We start from the raw sequence: 21557 nt of genomic DNA, 5'->3' as shown, positions 1-21557 counted from the left end.
GCAATTAAAATTCACATGTACAAGATGACATTCATTACTGCTCCTAAAAAAATTTACTTGACCTTTCTAGGGCAAGTTGCCTATCCTAGACTAAAAGAAATTAAAAAGTACATGAAGTATAAACAATGTGCCTCCATGATCAAACAGGTGGGAAAAGACTGAATTGAACATGGAGCAGACAGAGCCTGGAAAGGACGTAGATCAGACTCATCAGTGGGTGTTGGAAATCCAGTCACCATCTGCTTGTTCTTCCAAAACATGGAGCAGGAGTACCACACCCACTAAGACTCTTCTTCTCTTCAGAGACATTGGCTGGTATTTTCATCTCATGGTATGGCTAGTATCTTGCTCCCATCTGGAGCTTGAACTCTATCAAGAGATGGGTTGAAAGACACTTGAATGCGCCTGTTGTTTGCTATTAAGCCTGGGTAAGATCCTCAGTGTTTATATCTCTGTTTCCTAAAGCAGAAGAGACAGGGAGAGGAATGAATGCATACCCTGGGAGCAAGTCTGGCCCTCTAGCACTCAAAATTAATAACTGGCATAATTAATGCAAAACTTCCCTGGGGAAAATGCAGGTATGTCTACCTGCATTACAACACGAAAAGCAATTTGGCAGCTTCTAGAGAAGGAGGAGGCACGCGTGCCTACAACTGAACAGTTTCATCGCTGCCTTCCAAAACTCATGCACGAACACAGGGGAGGCGATGACAGCATCCATGGCAGTGTCTGCACGAACAAAATATTAGACTGACAATGAGCAGACTGGATAAATAAGTTGTGCTATTTCCATAGGGTAGAGCAACCTCTCCCCAAATTATTAAGATGTGTCAGTCTCAGATACATAATGGTGAATAAAAAATGTTGCAATAAAGACATCGATGGAAATATGTGGTACATATTTCATATTGCTTAGAGAAACATGTATGCCACAGGTATTAGATCATGCACTTCTGGAAGGGAAGAGGAGAGAGATGAATAAGGGTCTGGAGAGGCTTCAACTATACTGCTGTCTTATTTCCTTAAAGAAATGATAGATGGGGACATTGTGACATAAGTTTTCTGACATTATTTGATTCATAGTTTATATGCATAAAATATTGCTTGACTTGAAAAAAAAACTAAGCTGTACTATTGTTTTTTTACTATTGTTTGTTGCTTTGGCTGTTTGAGGTGAGTCCTCATCAGTAGCCCTGGCCTCAGATGCATAGTCTTCCTGCCTCGGCCTCCTGAGTTCTGAGGTTTTGGGGTGTAGAGCACACTCAGTGTGCACTTTTTCTTTGGTTGACAACCACTAACATCTGACCCTTTGATAAGCTGCCGACCTAAGGTCACAGGTGTGACATGTTGTTTAGTTTATCTGATAGCTTCCCTTCCTAGGACAATTCATTATAAAAGCTTTCCTTATAGAGAAGGAAACTCCTAATGGAGAAGAAAAAATTCTCATGTTACTTTACTAACCAACACTGTCCATCAATGGCATATTTAGATAATGGATCACACTCTCATTAAAAAGCATTGATGTAGCCCCTGGAGTATGCACAGCTCCATGGCATGGTTGGGAAATGATAATGGGGTTACATTATAGAAGGAGACTGGCCATGGCAGCTTCATTAAAATTTAAAACATTGTGGTAATTCAGTTCATGCTTTAAAAATAACATAATTTTATAGTTCTTTAAAAACTTAGAAAACCCCAAATACCCTACTAGGAGAAGAATAAAAGAAAAGAAACTTTTAGCAGAAGAATTTAATGGCTGATGAGCACTTGAAAACTTTTAACCAAAGGAATAATAACAGGGAAATTTTCAGATGTTATATAATCTTAAGCTATCAAAAGGCAAAGGTAACATTCAGTCTTGATACAAGGCAGGGAAACTGGTTACTCAGCAACCAGGCATAATCTGACCTTACGCACTGAACACCTTAACAATATCAATATTCTTTGCCCCAACGATTCTCCTGCTAGACTTACAGATGGAGACAGCAAATAGGGAGGTATCCAGGGAATGTTGTACAAGGATACTCAGAGAAGCAGCATTTATCACAGCAAACTTAATATACAACGGGGTATTCACTAAATAAGATGAGATTGTATGGCGGAACCATCAGCAGGCTCATATGTATTTATTTTTCAGCTCTTATAAAACAGGCAAGTGTTCAAGAAAAAATTAGCAGAGACTACTCTGCGTGCTCAGGGAAATCTGACGCTATAAGCACATGGTCACCCCTCCACATCCACAGGATTCCAGGGCTCCCTGGGTACTCTTAATCTATAGGTGCTCCGGTCCCTTGCTGAAAATGGGGCTTTTTTTTTTTTTAATAGAGGAGAAGTGAAGGTCACATCAGCACTGAGTGACACAGGAGTGCCAGGATGGACCTGCCTGACCACAGCTTTTGGGGTGCATTCTCTCTCTCTCTCTGTTTCATACTTAGGGTCTATTAAATTCATATGCAGAACACTGTCTTGTAAAAATCTCCCTCCTCTGGTCCTCCCTCTGTGTCCCGTTGGGCTCCTCCCACTAGTTAGGAGAAGTCAGCTGGAGAGAAGTTTCCTCTGGGCATCGCCCTTCAGGCACTGACTTGTACTGCACTGATGTCAATGTCACCCAGTCTTCTGACCTCAAGGGCCCAGGACCAGTAGATTAAAATCAACCATCAGGTGCTATTGGGAGGTAGGTAGAATGTTAGTGAAACTATGACCTGCCACCAGCCTAGGCAGTCAGTGTGAGCAGAGACAAAGGGCTCCATAGCAGCAGGCTGATTGACAAGAACAGCGAGCCTTGAGAAGTAGAAGCATGGGTTTTAAAAAAAAATTGAGACCAGCCTGGGTTACATAATGAGATGGAGGCCAGCCTGAGCTCAAAATACCAGAACAAGCACACAGACCTAAATATCTAGCATCAAACGAAGTGTCTAAACAAGTGACTTATAATATAGAGACTGGCTTTACCAAGAGAATGCCAGCAACCTAGGCGTTGGTCCTGTTAGAAAGTCAAGCCCAGCTGAGAACTATTTGCATTCAGAAAGTCCTTGAGCCCCAATGGTAGAGAGAAAGGAAGAGGGAAAATGAAATGCAAACCCTGAGAGGGTGGTTCTGTCTGCTGAGAACCAGGGCAGTTTCTGGGCTAGGGCAGGGCTTTCCCACTGAGGTCCCCCAGTGCCTTCCTCGATATTCACCTGAAGCAGCAGTTTGCTGACAAAGTGCTTTCAGATGCATTGTGTGAAGGCTCCTAGTGGAAGGTATCAAGGGAAACGAGAAGTTTTGTTCAGCCAGGGATTTCCCACACTATTATTCATGCCTTTGAGCACCTCAGAAGGAGACAAAAGAAGGAGACCAGGCCAAAATGTGCTGGTCTCTATCCTTCAGGGAAACTAGATGTGCAGAGAGAATTGGGAAGGGGCAGGTGAGGCCAAACCTCAGCCGGATTTGATTTCTACCATTCTTCAGATCCACTCCCCTAGATGCTCAAAGACACATGTGAGAATTGGTGAGGAGGAAACTAAGAAGGTAGCCTCAAATACTGCCCAACTGCTTGAATGCACCCAGGTTGATTAGCACAGTGGTCCCTTTTCTCCAGTTTCGGCGCCTTGTGACCAGCTGCAGCCCTTAAATAGTAAACAGAAAACCCCAGTACACAATGTGCAAGTTTTAAATTGCATCCGGTTTTGAGCAGCATTATACAGTCTCATGTCGTTTCCCATCATCCTTCCTGGGCTATGAATTGTGTTGCTGTCCTGCAGGTCCCTTCTCCATATGATACCCACAAGGCCTGTACCATTCACTTCCCTTTATCATCATGTGGACATTAGGTCATCATGCATCACCCCAAGGAGGGTGAGTACAGTTCAGCAAGATACTTTAAGAAAGAGACCACATTGATGCAATTTTTAATTATAGTGAACTGTAGTAATTACATGTATCAATTATTAGTAAGCCCTTACTATGTTTAATTTATGTTAAACTCTTATAGTTTATCTGTGTATAAGAAATAGTGTAATCTATCCAGAGTTTCAGCATCCTCAGTGAGTACTGAAATGTGTAACAAACAAGAAAGGGGGATTACTGGATGGAGTTGGCAAAAAAAAAAAAAAAAAAAAAAAAAAAAAAAAAAAACCCACACAGGAACAAACTGTGAAGAGACTGGTCTCCAAGAACAGTGAAATGACACCTTCACTCATAAAACTTACGGCAGTTAGAAGGAGCCCAGAATCTTACTAAAACACATTTCAAATTATGGAGCCAACTGTCCTTCCTCCAAGTCACATCTTTCAAAGCTGGCTGTGTCTTCAGCCAAAAGTTAAAGCCACATCCTAGCAGGCAGCACCGTTCGCCCGGAAGTTCACCTGGGCCTGACCATCTGAGCTCTTGGTTAAGTTTGTGGCCTCTCCCTACTCGAACAACTTGAGGGTAATAGTACAATTTAAATATGGAGGCTGTGGCTGCGGAGTAGGAACTAAGAAATGTAGTGATCTATTTTTTTTAACTTTGTGACCATAATATTTTTGACTGTTGCCAAAGTTCTTGAGCTTCATACTCAACAAATGTAAACTAGAGAGTTGGCAGGATCAGTTTTTCACCTACGTTGTATGATCCTTATAGCAAAGTAGAATCCAAACCCCAAAGCATTAGAAAAGATATGGGTAACACTGAAAACCACATTACATAGCAAATTTCTAACACATTTTAAATAGGATATAAAGTAGCTACTTCAAAAAAAAAAATTAAAGTGGAAGAATAAGAAAAACCATAAAAGCTGAGAAGTCTAGCATGCGTTTGACCCATGGCTGGGGCTAGGATGGAAGCACCAGGCTTTATTCTTACACATAAAACTTAAAGATGTGTCAAAAACTTAGTAAACACATCATCACATGTAATATTTAGTATGAAATTCTGTGTGATGATACAACCAACATTACTGGCTTTTCCTTTCATCTCGGGGTCTCAGTCTAGCATGGCCATAGAGACCCAAGTATATCAAGATCAGTAAAGCGGTCTGGTGTGCTGGCTTTGCAGTTGAAGAAGAATGCAGTTGACCCCCTACCTCACACCATGCACAAGCATTCACTTTGAATGACAGCAACTAAATATACATGCTGAAATTGTAAAACTCTTAGAAAATATATAGGATCAACCCCTTGTGACTTAGGACATGGCATAGATTCTTAGGTAGGATGTTCCAGGTCTGAGCAACAACTAAAAGGGTAGATTGCTGAGCTTCATCAAGAGTAAAAGCATCTGTACCTCACTGGATTATTAGAAAGAAAATAAAAGACACCCAAAAAATGGGGGAAAACATCTGAAAACCAAGCTTAATATTCATAATCTCTGCAGAGCTCCTAAACTCCACAGCAAAAGACAGAAACAGAACACAAAGCAGGGAGCCAGGAGCCTGTGGCACACACCTTTAATCTCAGCACTCAGGAGGCAGAGGCAAGTGGATCTCTGTGAGTTCAAGGTCAACCTGGTCTATAAAATGAGTTCCATGACAGCCAGAGCTGTTACAAAGAGAAACCTTTGAGAGAGGGGGGGGAGGGAGGGAGGGAGGGGAGAAAGAGAAGAAAGCAGAACAGGGGTTCTGCACTTCTCCAAAGAAGATACTCAAGTACTCAACAAATACACAGAGGATGATCAACATCTCTAATCATGATAATATACAATCTCACACCCACTAGGATTATTCTATCCTTTTTAAAGGAAAACAAATGATGAGGCAACACACACACACACACACACACACACACACACACACACACACTCATGCATTCCTGGGGAAATGCAAAATAGTATGGCTGCCATGGAAAATGGCAGTGCAGTTCCTCAAAAAGCTACATATGACATTGTTTGCCATGGAGCTGAACAGTCCCACTCAGAGGTGTATATGCAAAAGAGATGGACAGAGAGACCCAAAGAGATGCTTGCCTGACAGTATTTGTAAAGGCTTTCTTCAGCTATGGTTGCCAAAGGAGAAACCAACCCGAATGTCCAGGAACAGAAGAATGGATAAACATACGGGAGCATTCTTCAGGCACAAAGAGGGATTACATTCTAACACACACCATTGTACTGACAAACCTTAAAAACATTGTGTCAACATAGTGAAAGAACCCAGACCCAAAAGGGGCAAATATTGTTTGACTCTGTTTACACTACAAGCCCAGAACTGGCAAATTCTGGACATTAGATAAAATAAGAGAGAGGGTGGAGATAAATGTATGGATGAAGATTTGTGTTGCTGATGGTTAAAAGTATCTATTTGGACTGATGAAGGTTTTGGAAACAGATAGTGATGACAGCTGCACAGCACTGAGGATGTAATTAGTGATACTGAGTTGTGCACTTTAAAATGCTGAAATCATAAATTTTGTGTTATGTATCTGATCATGATAAATATATTCTTTTTAAAATAAAGAGGTCTAAATACATGTCATACTTTGCAACCAGATGATAGAGCATGTGTATTTTCCACTGCAATTCATAAACTCTTACTATACATTAAATCACAGAGGGAAAACCACTGCAAGATAATTAAGTGAGTCACTAATAAATAAAACAACTGAGTCCAAGGAGATTGCTCCAGGAGTGAAAGCACTCACTGCACATGTGTGAGGACTTCCATCTGAATCCTCAGGACCCACAGCAAAGCTGGACATGGAGGCACATGGGAAACAGAGCCAGGAAACTTCTGAAAGCTCACAGGCCAGACAGCCTAACAAGCACAATGGAAGAACCACCAAGAGCACTTAGCCCAAACTAAGCATGTCAAAATGACTGAGATCCTCTGATCTCCACACAGGCATCATGGTATATTACACACGCACGCACGTGCGCATGTGCATGCATGAATGCACACAGGCACTCAACAGGCACACACAAACTTATGCACAGACATACACACATGCATTGTGCACACACACACCACACAAATAATGAATAAATAAATGGAGGCAATATTGTCTGATCACAATGCAATCAAACTAGAAAGTTAAGTGAAACAACAAAAAGGTTCTTCTTGAATGTACTTATAATGGATTGAAGAGGACCTGCCCTAACATGAATGAGACCACAGAGTCTGTCCCTTGCATTGGGGACAGAAGCCCTCTTTCCCTGGAAATGTATTTTTTTTTTCATTTTTAAAATATGGTTGATATTAAGTAAAAAGGGGAATACCATCAAAATATTAATAAAGCACCATGTATCAGAATATAGAATACAACTGACATGGTCATTTACATCAATTTAAAGGATGCATTAAATCCCGGGTTCTAAATATTTTGGAAAATAACAATATATATCAAAAGAAAGTATGGGAAAGAAACAACAGAACAAAAACAGAAACCAGTAAGGTAGTAAATAGAAAAACTAATTTTTTAAAAATCAAAATGTTTGCTTTTCATAAAAACAAACAGCCTCCATTCTCTAGAACATATGCTGACCCAAACAGAGTGACTTGGTTGCCACAAGAAAGCTTGCCCAAGCAGCCAAACATAGCAAGAAATTGATCAGGAGTCCATGCTCTATCTCAAATTTTATTTCAAGCTTAATATCCTATGTAATATTTCTTTGGGTTTTATTATTTTTAATAATTTCTCTCCTCCACATCTCTCAGGAAGATGTAACATATTGCCAAGTTTCTCACAGCCTGCGTCAGTATTAGCAGAGAGCACACCCAACTGAGGTTATAATATCTCTGGATCCCTTATTTTTCCAGTGAGATTATTATGTCAACTCAACCAGGGTCACCAAAATCAAAGGGCGGCAGCTCAGCACCCTTGGCTCCTCCCCCACCACACACTGCACCCTCTGACACTGCGCTAAATTTTATGCAAACAATTTTTTTGTTGTTGCTTTGTTTTTAGAGACAGAGACAGAGTTTGTCTGTGTAGCTTTGTAGACCAGGCTGGTCTTGAACTCACAGAGATCCACCTGCCTCTGCCTCCCAAGTGTTGAGATTAAAGATGTGTGCCACCACTACCCAGCTGTTTTTTATTTTGTTTTGTTTTGTTTTCTGAGACAGGATTTCTCTGTAGGTATTTTTTGTTTGTTTGTTTTTGCTTTTGCTTTTTTTAGACTGTTATGGAACTCTCTTTGAAGACCAGGCTGGCCTCATACTCATAGAGAGCTACCTGCCTCTGCCTTCTGGGTGCTGGGATTAAAGGTGAGCACCACCACCACCTGGCTATTTTTATAGAAAAGAATTCAGCTGAGTTTTTTGTTTGTTTGTTTGTTTGTTTGTTTTGTTTTTGTTTGTTTGTAATGAGCATAACTCCTTTCTCCCTCTAATATTAACAATGAATTCTGCCCTTTCGGACTACCCAAAGCAAGAAGGAAACCCCATAGCCTCAGTCAGCCAATGTGGGAGGGAAGCATGCTCCCTTCAACTTGGAAAGCCAGGGATTCTCAGAAGGAGCACAGGATGCCTCCAAAGCTAGCCAGGGAAAACAACTTACAGATGGAACTATGAAAACAATGAAAGAAAATGACCGCCCAAAATACCAACTGCAGGAAGCAACTGATGGCCCAAAATGGTCCAGCAGAAAGAAAGCTGTCATGCTCTATCTAGACCACATACACTGGCTGTATTTTGTATTGTACTATTGGTGTCACTCAAAGAAAAGCACATACCCATAAAGACCATCTTGATTCATTTTTTTTCTCTCTCAGTAATAACACAGCCACCGTGGACAGACATCTTTTATGGCAATAAAAAACAGACTCCATGTATGGTAACCCCACTGACAGTGAACCTAGTAGCTAGCATCAAGCACTGACGATAAACACATAAGGGAACAAGCAGACTCTAGAATGCATCTTATGGAAGATGAATTTCCTTGGTACAAATTGTCACCAAACATGTTTGGCTTTGTCTTTCATTATAGATCTGTCCCTCCAGCAGATACATATCAAGGCTATTTTATCTTCTATCAACCAGAGGTTTTAACATAATCTTCACAATAAAATTCCATAATCCAGCCTGATATAGAAAATTCATTAAAATTTCCACCTCCCATTATGTTGAATATAAAGGGCTTCAGACTTGCCAGGTGTTGAGTTGCATATACTTCCCTGTTTCTAGTAATTCTTCTGGTGAAGAGCACAAAGTGGATATACATATCAACCAGAGAAGAAGTGGATCATGGGGACTAGGTCTGAAAAGTAAAAGATCTCTTGATGGTGGAAGCCATTGCTGGTATGCCATAAACATATGTGATTCAAAGGTCATCCAAAACTCCCAAAACAAAGCTATTGGGGAAATGCATTTCCTTTTCAAATGCATCCAGTTAGTCTCTGGCCTTATGAATAGCTCCCCTTGATTTTTAGAAATGTAGTTTGGTTTGGCTTTTTTGTTGTTGTTGTGTTTTGTTTTCTTTTTTCCATTCCACTGCCCTCAACCTGTGGAAATCACCTCCATACACCATCAATCTGCAGGGACATAGACCTTATCCAGATGCTGATGACAGCTGCAGATGCCAGCCCCTTTCTGGGAGCATAGCAGGCAATCTGCTGCTATGTTCATTCTCCTTCTGAACTCACATGCTGCTGCTCTGGACTCCCAGGCCCAAAGCAGCAGTGCAGTATCAATCCTTTGGTTTTGATGATCTCAATAGCCTACTGTTTTAGGCCCCCTGCATGTTCTCTACTCCAGGAATGCTCAGGTTGCATTCTGTATTGCTCTAAGGGTGTAATTGCTACTGGATGCTACAGGCTTTAAGCATCACAAGGCTAGCCAGATATGTTGGCACATGCCCATAACCCCAATATTTGGAAACTGTAGGCAGGAGAACCAGGAGTTAACGTAGGGAATTAAAGTTTTTAAAATAGCTTTTGCTATACTGTGAATTTCAGGTCAGCCTGGGCTACAAGAAATCAAAAACAAAACTATCTCACAAGGTTCCCCAAATCTATCTAAAGGCTGCCATATCACATAACTGGGCTCTAAAGGTACAATAAATATATTTTAATAACTAGATAGCATGATATTAATAAAATTCAACATAACTCTATATGTAAAATATAAAACTCAATACTTTAGGTTGTGACTCCAAGCCTACAACTAAACTACAGCTATTAAATTCCAGACCCAACTAAGAAGAACATAAAGTGTTTTTATGACATTTACACCAAGAAAATCCCAAAGTCTCCTCCAATCTTTTGAGCATCAGCCATCTCCCTCAGGACCTATCATAAGGCCTTCCTAATATGATCTGCCTTTATTGTAGTCTACTCTTGATGCTATAGCAAAATACTTTAGACTAAGTTGTTTAGGAAGAACAGAAATCTTTGCTCACAGTTCTAGAGACCAGGACGTCAGAGATCAAGACACCAGCATGTGGTGATATCTTGTTTGTACAAATAAAGTTAGCTGAAGATCAGAGGGTGGAGCTTTCCACTAGTTAACAGACAGGAAGTGAGATGGCTGGGTGGAGACAGGAAGTGAGATGATTGGGCAGAGAAAGGATTATAGGCCAGAGAAGACAGGAATTCACTCCATTTTCAGCTTGGAAGTTGGCAAGGTAAGGTGTGGCTGTGGCTTGCTCCTTCGTCTCTCTGATCTTTCAGCTTTTGCCCCTGTATCTGACTCTGGGCTTTTACTATTAACACCTATTAGAGCTGGAGTTACACCAGCAAGCTTAAGGTCGGTGCACAGTGTTGCCTTCTATACATCCCCACATGGCAGACTAGAGGGACAGACTCTCTTGGGGCACTTTTATAAGAGTACCAGTCCTGCCACTGTACGTAGTGTCCTCCAAATCTACTCACCTCATAAAGGCCTCATGTTTGGGTACTACAGCATTTGGGGTTAAGTATCCAACACAGGACAAACAGAAAACCCAGCTGCACTGACTAAATCTAAAGGATTAAAACTAGAATATTAATCATGTGATCTCCAGCACTGTCTGTCTCCAGTAATCTTCTACAGAGAACAACTCAAGAGCTGTCTAACTGAACAGACCATAGAACAGCAGCCCCATCAGTGTGCCAGCAAGGACATTATCAAGACGCATCCTCCTCACAAGCAAACAGGCAACGCTAAGGCACAAGTGACATGGGCAGAGTATCCACCAGTCAGTCAACCAATCTAGCTCTATCGCAACAGTCTACAAAATTAATGGAACATGGTCTCTATGGGAGTGGGCTGAAGTAAGAAACACAGTCTCCAAATATAAGAGACATTTCCTTCCCTGAGTAACGGCACTTTCTTTTCTTCCAGGACCCACTGTGTTGCCTGTGGGAACTCCGTAGTGACAACAGCAGCAATTTGCTCTATGAAATGAGAAGGGGCTGGAGTTGTTTGACTCTCTGCAACGTGGGAGAGGACAGAACCCTCAATTATATCACACGCCTCTCCAGGGAGATTTTTGCCATGAGACACTGTTCATATGAGTTTCTAGATGATGGGTTTTGTTGTTTTGTTTGGTTTTTCATTTGTTTTTAGTAATATTTTACTCTTAAGGTAGCATTACAATTTGGGCTCTTTCTATTTAACCACCAGAATTAACAAAAAGGAGGAGTCATTTATGGATCAAAATCCCCCTTGGGAGTTGGGAATTTGTGACTACAAGCTTAATGCTTTTCTTAACCCATTCTTAGATTTTTGGTTGTGAGCCTAGCCTTTAACAACTGAGCCATCTCTCCAGCCCTCTGAACCCATTCTTTAGCTTGGCACCTACAAGGCCATTCTACTTCCAAGGTCACATGTAATACTAAATCCTCACTTCTTATCCTTTGCCCCCTCCTGTTTACTTTTCTAGAGTGACACCATAAAACTGAGGTACCTTCTGAGAAAACAAGCAAACCCAGTGGCTAGTCAGACAGCTCTGTCTGTGCAAGGCAATGTGATGAGGTCAGGGCAAAAGAAATGAATGCTGTCTACTCAAATGAACTCAGTCCCTTGAACTGCAAGAAGTAATGGAGGAAGCCTAATAGGATTGCCATGCTCTGTGTTTGGAAGTTGGGAGACTCCAAGACTGGAAGAGTGGGGTTCTAGGAAGACAGTGGAATAGCAGCAGAGGTGGGGGCACAGGCTGGGCATCATCTGCTATGATTTGACTGTGATCCCCAAGTCCATGTATTGGAGACTCATTCTTAGGCAATAGTAATCGGGGCATCAGTGCTCTGCCATAGTAAATAGACTAACATTGTTATTGCAGGAGTGAGTTGTTAGCTGGGTTCCTGCTAACAAGAGCATCTCTCCCCTTTCTGCCTGCTCTCAGCCCTAGTCCAAGTGATGCTGCAGACGTGCTGTGATACAGATATGCATGAGGTTTTCACCAGATGTGGACCTCTGGGCCTGAGACTTAAGGACCCAGATCTATAAAAAACAAGTGTGTTCTTTATAAATTATTCTTGGTATTTATTATAACAGCACTAAGATCCAAGCGCTGTGGCAGAAACATTATAGGTAACAGAGAAAACATTGAAAGGCAGGCAGAGATCAATGGCCAAAGCTTTCAGACAGTCTTCTGGAGGAATCTTTCAGAAGAAACTAGGCATATGGTTTATTTCACTTGCTATTATGGAAAATTTCAAATAATTGAAGCATCTACGCAGATGCCTGCAGCCTCAGCAGTCACATGTCCAGTCCATGACAGGTCTGATTCTGAGTTCTCTCCACTTCTATTTCTATTATTGCAAAGAAATTCCCATTGTCATAGTGTCAAATCTGTCAGAATTTTAGTACCCAAGTCTAATGGGCAAGAACATTTTAAAATGACTCTTAACTCCATTATTATCAAGAAACATCTTAATATGATGCACCTCTTTAATTTGTTACACAGGTTTCTTCCATTGTAATCCAGGCTGGGGATGCTGGAAGTCACCCACATTCCATCTACCAGCCTAAGGAAGACAAACATCCATTCTTGTCTCTGCTAAGCCACAACATTAAAACCGTATCACTTGCTTGGTTTCTAGAGTCCTACATGTTGATAGACCAGACAATATGCAATAAGCAAAGGACAGGCTACATCCTGCTGGAAATTACATTGGAACATAGTACTTGTATTCTGCTGGGACCCAGGCCCCATAATAAAGCTGACTAAAAAAAAAGGCAAGATCTGCTTTCACTTAAAATGTTTCTATGGGTTCACACACTACAGAATTCTGCAGCATGCCGCTACTCCCTTTGAAGAGAGGTACATATGCATTCTGGAATCTGCAACAATTTCCACAGCATGGGCTCTTATTGAAAGGCTCCCTGTCCTGGACAAACTCTTTCCATTTCCCCTTTTTGGTTTTCCATCTCATAACAGAACATGGATGTTCACCTAGAGACAACTTGCTTTGATTTTCAAGAAATGCAAGTCAGCTTTGTCCTATAATATCACGCGGTGTGAAATCACCCTATGTGGCTTGAAGGTGACTCACTAGCTGAGACCCCTGATGACAAACAGCACCCTGAGAACCCAGGAAAACCATCATTCTTTCTGTGGAAAGACATGATGGGTTGGGGGAATGCCAGGTTGTTGGTTAGCAGGCATCTCGCTGGCCTGCCCGCCTGCCAGTCAGGCGGACGGGTGGGAGGCGGTGATGGCGTTATTGCTGAGCCCAGATCCCTGCATCCCCCTTGAGGACATGCTTTTGCTTTCTACCCATCTTCTGCAAAGGCTGCCCTGGGACACAGAATAAAACTGTGGATTAAGCTTCAGCGGGGAGTCACGGTCACCTACTGTGTTCCAGGCAGGGTGTGGTTCAGCTCAGGCTTCCTCTCAACTGCGAGTTTGCCATTCTCAGCACTGAAAAGACAACACTGAGCCAAACTCCTGGAATCCAGTTGCAGAGAGGGAGGAGTGATGAGAAAAGGGGGCAAGACCAGGCTACAGAAACAGAGACAGCTGACCTGAACAAGAGGGAGCTCATGGACCCCCAGACTGATGGCCGGAAAACCAGCATTGGACCGACTCAGACCCCCTGAACATGGGTCTCAGTTAGAAGGCCTGGGCAGTCTAAGGGACCTCTGACAGTGAACCAGGATATTTCTCTGGTGCATGAAAGGACTTTGGGAGCATGTTCCCCATGGAGGGATGCTACCTTAGCCTAGAGACAGGAGGGAAGGCCTAGACCCTTCCCTAAATGACTTGACAGATTTTGATGATCCCTCCTGGAAGGCCTCACCCTCCCTGGGGAGTGGGTGGGGAATGGGACTGGAGGGGGGTGTCAGGGAGCATAAGAGGGAGAGAGGGAGAGGGAACTGGGATTGATATGTAAAATAAGAATATATATAAAACAATGCTGTGGAGAACTGCTCTGCCTTAGAGCTGAAATTATGACCTCCTGATCATCATCTTCACAGCAGCCATAAAGCTTAACAGGCAGGGAGAGAACAGCCCCCCATGTGTGGCCCTAGGTCATAGGGCCACACCCCTGAGAGTTCCCCAGTAGGGATAAGGCTGGAGCCAAAGCCTCTAACTGCCAGACTTTGTCTTAAACTGTCTCCAATCTGTGGCTTCATTTTCTTCTTTTTTTCCTGCCTCCTGCATGCTCTCATTAATTCTCTAGAGACCGTGATCTTATTGCACAGGAATCCTCACTTCTGGACTTATGTCCGGGGAACCCAACAAAAGCCAGCACATGCCCAGGACTCCCATCACTTGTGTTCAGTATTCAGGAAAAATATTATCTCTTCTCAGCACATCTATGCAGGGATGCCCAGAAAGGATAAGCAAATGCAGGATCATTTACCTTATGCCCTCCATTATTGCAGGAAGATGACACAGGAGAAAACCCATCACATTTCCAACTCTAACCTGCCACAGTCAACAGTGTGGCCTAGCAGTGTCCTTTAGTCAGTCTAGGGTTCTGTTCTCCACAGAAGGTGAAAATGGCATCCTCACAGTTGAGAGGACACATGAGCTAAACTACTCCCTGCCTGGCATACAGCAGGTGACAGTGGCTGCCCGCTGAATCTTAATCTGCATTTTTCTGATAATGTCCTTTCGGTCAGATGCGACCCCAAACCCATCAAAGGAGCCAGATGCCTCTGCAGTCCGATTCCTCCTCCTGCAGTGACTGCCCGAGCCTGTGGATTCCTTGAACTACTAGAGACAGGAACCAGATGCTATCATAACTGCATGGAAAAAAATGGTCCCTCACCAAGAAAAAAGGCCCTTGACGGACGTTACTGGGGCTTTATGAGCCATCAAGTGCAACAGCTGCATAGTTCCAGGGAACGTTTCCACCCAGTGATTGTTAAGCAGCAGGCGGTATTTTATTATCCTTTCCCCTCTGTTTAATGTGTTGTTCACCTTCTGCTGGGATGGTTAGCCTTGATTATCAATCTCAACATAAAAATATCGGAATGTCCTACTCCTGTTCCTCTCTGAGGCTTCTCTGTTGCTCGTTACTGTTGGAATCACATACACACTGGTCAGCTGAGTGGACTGGAACCTTTGGTCCCAGGGAGCTGGTAGATGGCTGGGGGAGGGGGAGCAAGAAAGGAGAAGGATGTCTGGATGCTCACAGAGCATCAGAAAAACCACAGGATCACATCAAACAAGATGCCAGCAACAGACAAAGAAGCTTGTTTAGTTGTGGCTGAGGTACACACATCTGGGGAGTGTTTTGGTTTGTTTTTTTGTTTTTTGTTTTTATTTTCTCAACTACATTCTTGTATTTGTATGCCTGTGCTGAGGCTGCACCAGGCTTCCTGTCCCCTTGCTTCCCAACATGAAGTCAGCACTCCCAGCTCTTTGGCCCTCTTGCATGCCCTGAAGTTACCAGCTGTCTTGTTCTCCAAGCTCTGAGCAGGCAGATGGCTGGAGTCTGCTACCCCTGCCATCCCAGAGCAGCACTTGGGATGCTACAGGAAGCCAGTGAGCAAATGCCAGACTTTACCTGTCCTCCTTGGAGTAACTACATTGACTTTTATTGTCACTGCCTGTCTTGCCTCCTTTGGGGCATGAAACAGTCCAGGTGCTATGAGAGCTGCCGGACATACGCCATACTGACAATCATCCCTGAATCCTTGGATGCTGGCATTTACTTTCCACCTGCCCCCCACCCTGACTCCTGAGAGAATTCAGCGTGAATACTACAAGCCCAAGGGCTTTCTTAAGCCTTGTCTGATTTTAGCCGGTTTCAAGCATTTTCCTCGAGGGATTTATCATTTGAGAAAAATGCCCAGGATAATGTAGCCATTTTGCATACCCTACAGAAGATGTCAGAACCAAGAAAGGATTGCCATCATATTGGACCAGAGTCCCAGGGCACTTAGCTGAGAAGTCACTCTCTTCCTAAGACACAAAGTCACACTGCGACCATTCAGGGACCCTGCTGGGAACTTGCTCCCAAATGTCCCTCTCTTTGTCCAGTAGCAGCCTCTCAGCCTGCTGTCTGTAAATTCAACTGGACCTACCCATTTATATTCACAGTTGCTACTACATCTTAAGGTATGGGATACTGCTTGCTTTTTGTTTTTCCCAGTGCTGTTTCTCCTGGGCTTAAGAGATAAACCAGAGATTTACTGGATAATCTATCCAACTGTGCTCTATTCCTTCCTAGATTCTGTCATCCATACTGAGGAATTAGTTTAACTGTCTCTTCTCTGACTCCTCTACCTAATGTTTACGAAAAACATAGCTTTCACCTCAATGGGAATGAGATGGTTTTTTCCTGAACCAAATATGAGAGGCCATAGCCTGAGAACACAACCTAAATAACATGCTCCAACATGGAGATGGTTTCATGAAGTTTTTTATTTATTTGTTTTGGGTGGGTTGTATGTTTTGTTTGGTTTTTTGTTTGTATATTTGTTTGTTTTTAGACAAGGTTTCTCTGTGTAACAGTCCTGGCTGTCCTAGAACTCACTTTGTAGACCAGGCTGACCTCATACTCACAGAGATAACACCTGCCTCTGCCTCCTGAGTGCTGGGATTAAAGGTGTTCACCACCACCAGGCTCATGAAGCTTTTAAAGTTACAGAACAAAGAGTCACAAATCAAGGTGTTTTCCAAATACGTTGGTGAGAATCTCAGGTCAGTAGTTAATGGGAAAGCAGAGACATCTCTGGTGCAGATCTCAGATGCTGTTCTCAGCTTATGGGATGGTGGAAGTGGAAGCTAGTAGTCTACAAGGTCAATACATTCCATACGGTTTGTTGTTGTTTTGTTTTGTTTTGCCTACTAACTCTGAAAGGATGTCAGACACAGGGGAAGAGGCTAAATGGTCGCTGAGGGGACTAAAGACAGAGTAAGATGATGTGGCTCTCCATCCATAACACCCCAACTCTCTATAGTCACCAAGTTCTAATCAGGCATATCTCTTGTAGAGTTCTTTCTATTCATACTCCTTAATGGTTTTTACTTCCTTTGTTATTTTAGTTATTTTTCAGTGTTGGTGAATAAACCCAAAGCCTCAGGCATGCTAGGCACATGCTCAACCACTAAGCTGCACTCAGAGCCCACTCCAATTTATGTTTTAAGATGACCTTTTCCATGATAAGATCTTTGTCTTAGTTATTTTGAAATTGATGTGACAAAACATCATGAGCAAGGCAACTTATAGAATGAAGGATTTCCTTGGGGCTCACAGTCTCAGAGGATGAGTCCATGACCATCATAGTGGGGAGCGTGGCAGCCAGCAAGCAAGCAGGCATGGTGTTGGAGCAGGAGCAGTAGCTGAGTATAAATCTGATGGATAACCACAACCAAGAGACAGAGCTGATTGGGGATGACATGGCTTTTGAAACCTCAAAGCCCACCCAGTGACATACCTCCTCCACCAAGGTCACATCTAATCCCTCTCAAATAGTTCCATCAACCAGAGACCAAGTATTCAATGGGGTCATTCTCATCCAAACCACTACAATCCTCTAGGCACAAATTTTATGTTTTCTGAGAGCAAGATATTTTTTAATTTTTTTAAACTTTGTTTTCAATATTTCATGGTATCTTCACAATAATGTCCAACAAATCTTACTGATCATTACTTACTGTTGAGTGAAATTCTAGTGACTCAGTCTTTAATTCATCTCCTCAGTTGAGAAGTATCTTAGGGAAAATCACCTCAAAAGATCGTTTGGAGAACTGGGAAAATGCTTGGTCAGTAAAGTGATTGCCCAAGAATCCTCAGAACCCAGGTATAAAGACAGACCAGGTAGTGCAAGTTTTCTCAAGCAACAGTCATAGAAATACCTGAGGTTATCCACTGACTCCCATGTATCCACATACATCAGGCTACCCTACAAATGCATACACTGCCCACACACACACACACACACACACACACACACACACACACACGCACGCACACACACGTGCACACACACAACACACACACGTGCGCACACACGTGCACACATACAACACACACAATTATTTTACTTTTGCTGTTTCTCTTCTCTCATGAAATCTCCTTTGCTCATTTCCCCAGACTATTCAACCTTGATTATTTTTTATTTCCTGGAAGAATATAACTCCAAATTTGAAAAAATGTCCCTTCATTGTTTCTTACCTATCCTTTAGGAGAAAAGTACTTAACTGGATCAATTCCATGTCTTCCTTGGGATTTTATTATTCACACTTTCCTTCCTAAGGAAATGACCATTTATCCCAACCCTAAGACAATTTTCCTACATTCCTACCTTCTCAAATAGTTTTTCAGTGTGTGTGTGTGTGTGTGTGTGTGTGTGTGTGTGTGTGTGTGTGCGTGCGCGCGTGTGTGCGTGAGAGTGCACATGTCTGCATGTGTGTGTTTGCTCATGATAGCAGATGTGGAGGCCAGAGGTTGATGCCAGCATTTCTCCCTCTATGGTTCTTACACCTTGTTTTTGAGACAGGATCTCTCACTGAACCCAGAGCTCACTGTTCTGGCTAGATTGGCTGGCTGGGAGTCCCTGGACCTACCTACAGCTTCTCCCCAGCACTGAGGTTAGAGAAGTGGGCTACCACATGCTGAAGTACTTTATGTAACTAAATCAATTTATATTGTTTATAATTCTATAAAAACCACATAATATGAGGTCCTCTGGTTTTGACGGGGAGTCTGGCTTTTTTCACTCACTGTAATTATTCTGAGATCCATGTGTATTATCCTATGTAGCGACAGTCTGAGTATTTGAGGGGTATTCTTCTGTTGTATAAAACATCTCACATTTTGCTTATTCATTTATCTGTTGGAGAACATCTGCATGTCTTCTAGGTTTTGGCTTCTGTGACTTATCCTGCTATCAACATTCATGTGCAAGTCTTAGTGTGAACATGCACCCTCTTGCCTCTCCAGTCAATGCCTACTGGTGGCATGATTGTAAAATCCAATCACATTACTTCTGCCGTAACATACATACTTTTGCACCTTTCCCCTTCCAAAAGAATCAATATCGTTCTGAGAGGACAAGATGTAAAAGTGAAGCAGTGTCTGTCTCCTTTGGACCATCTCAGTCTTACTAAGAACCCAGCACAGTTGGTCCCTCAGGTGAGGAAGGAAATAGAAGTTCCCCAGGCTCAGCTCTGGTGTACAGATGCTAAAAACATCCGAGAAGTCAACCAAAGTCCCACTACCAGCCCACCTGGAACATAGCATCTACAAACATGGAACATAGCATCTGAAAACATGGAGGATGAAAACATGGAGGATGCAAACATGGCTTAGGACAGGATGGAGTGTGAAAACGATGTTCCCTGTGCTTTGTTTCTGCCACTCTTCGACTAGTTTTAAATTTCATATAAAACTCAAAAAAAAAAAAAAATGGAAAGAGACTAAGAAGTCATAAAAGAGGAAAGAGGAGGGAGAGAGAGAGAGAGATTAAATTCTTGGAGTCTGTGCTCCCCATAATGACTTTCCTTATCTTGTATTATTTTTTTAAGCAAAGGTCAAAAGACCTAGAGTGAACGGTTGCTTGGATTTCAGGGCTGTGGGCAGAGACCATGTTTAGGTTGTTACCCTCAGTGCCTCTTTTGTGAAAGGGGTGCATCACGGAATTAACGACTGGTAATTTTGAAGCTCCAGGTGTAAAGGAAATACTCTTGTTATTTCTAATTTACGAGTTCCTGTAGCAATACACTCATCAGGATCCCCTCCAGATGTGTAAAGAAATACCAGCAATGCTTAAAATTACTGCAGCTGGAAAAGCCCTTTGCCTCCCTGCTCCCACCCTCAACCACGTAGCCCCATAAATCAGCACTCCTCATGTGCCTATGTTGAATGGAAACAGAGAACATGCAAAGTAGTAAATCCACAGCAGGTATCTGAGGCTGCGGCTGGCCATCGGTACCATAGAAAGGCAGGAAGATTCATGGTATCTAGTCTTATGTTCTCTGGCTTTGCCATAAAAGCTAAAACCAAATGTCCAGCATCTTAAGAAATGTGTATGATAAGGGGTGGTCCAATTTACTCAAAAGGCTTGAGGGTTGGGCTCCCTGTGTCAAGGCGAGAATGTGAGGAATAGGGTATAGAGTGGGTATGAGACAAACCTACCTGAGGGCCAGCAGGTGTCAACTCAACAGCCAGGAGTGACCTCTGCAGGCCTCAATAGGGGAGTGATGAACCACATGGAATGCTGGGCATTTTCATCTGAAACTTGGGACTGACTCTGGGTAGGACAGTTAGTATTATGCAGCAACTGGGTAAGGCATTCCCTGTCACTAAAAGGCCCAGCCCTGTAGATTTTATTCTCTTGTCATTATGATTTTGTGGTGGTAGACATATAAGACTTTACAGGACTTACTTTACCACAGAGCCACAACCCAACTTTACTCATAGGGGATGGAGCCCAGGACTTTGCACATGCTAGGAAAGCTCTCTACCACTAAGCCACACCCAGCCCTGAAGCATGGTGTGCCAGCTCCTGCAACTACAGACATTCACCATAACTCCACAGAGGAAAGCCTGGCAGTGGACAGGCACTTCTCTGAGCCTACTGCCAGATACCCATGCCCCCAAGTGAGATGGCCCTTCTTAGTGGCACTGCTGCCAATCAAAGGCACTGTGTTGTTATTTGAAGAAACCAGCACTGGCCACCCTGCAGGCTCAAGAAAAAGGTAGCACAACATGTGGCTGTGGACCTTAAGTGGACCCAGAATGACACGGTTGAGCAAAAAAGAGTAAGTTTTAAAGGAGCAGGTCTAGAAGAAAGGCCTACAGTCTTGGGTATGGCAGCCAGAGTAGAGTAAGGGAGGCAATGTGCTCCACAGTGACCAAGAGACACTGCTCCTGAAGGGAAGACTAGACTTCTCCAGCAAGCAGGGGCGAATGCTGGCAGTCTCTACGGCATACACCACAGCTATCCTGAGATGCAGTCCCCAGAAGCTGTTGTGGCAGCCAGGAACTCAGGCTTCTCACTAAAACTGGGTCATGTAAAGATGGAATGAGTTACACATTCACCCCTCTCCATGGATGGTACATTCAGGAAAGGGAATCAGGCATCAGATTAGTAAGCAAATGAAGGGAAAAGAGACTTTCTGACAATAATGAGTGCTGGGAACACACCTTTCACTTCTAAGCCCCCAAAACCTCCAGTAAGGCAATACCAGATGTTTTGGTGAACTCAGCCCCGCTGAATGTGTGTGTTGTTTCTGTCCTCGTTGGAATGAGATCACCGTAATGGAAATGGCTATCCTAAT

General features: G+C 42.9%; 1 protein-coding gene across 1 annotated transcript in view; it reads right to left on the bottom strand.

The window, feature by feature from the left end:
- Kif26b (kinesin family member 26B) overlaps window positions 1-21557 on the bottom strand; it is a 395922-nt gene that overhangs the window by 181239 nt on the left and 193126 nt on the right. The window lies entirely within an intron of this gene.

Source organism: Phodopus roborovskii, unplaced genomic scaffold (assembly GCF_943737965.1).
Source record: "Phodopus roborovskii unplaced genomic scaffold, PHOROB, whole genome shotgun sequence".
NCBI classification, from domain to species: Eukaryota; Metazoa; Chordata; class Mammalia; order Rodentia; family Cricetidae; genus Phodopus; species Phodopus roborovskii.
The sequence above is the reverse complement of the archived record's forward strand: the minus strand, read 5'-3'. Positions and strand labels throughout refer to the sequence as shown.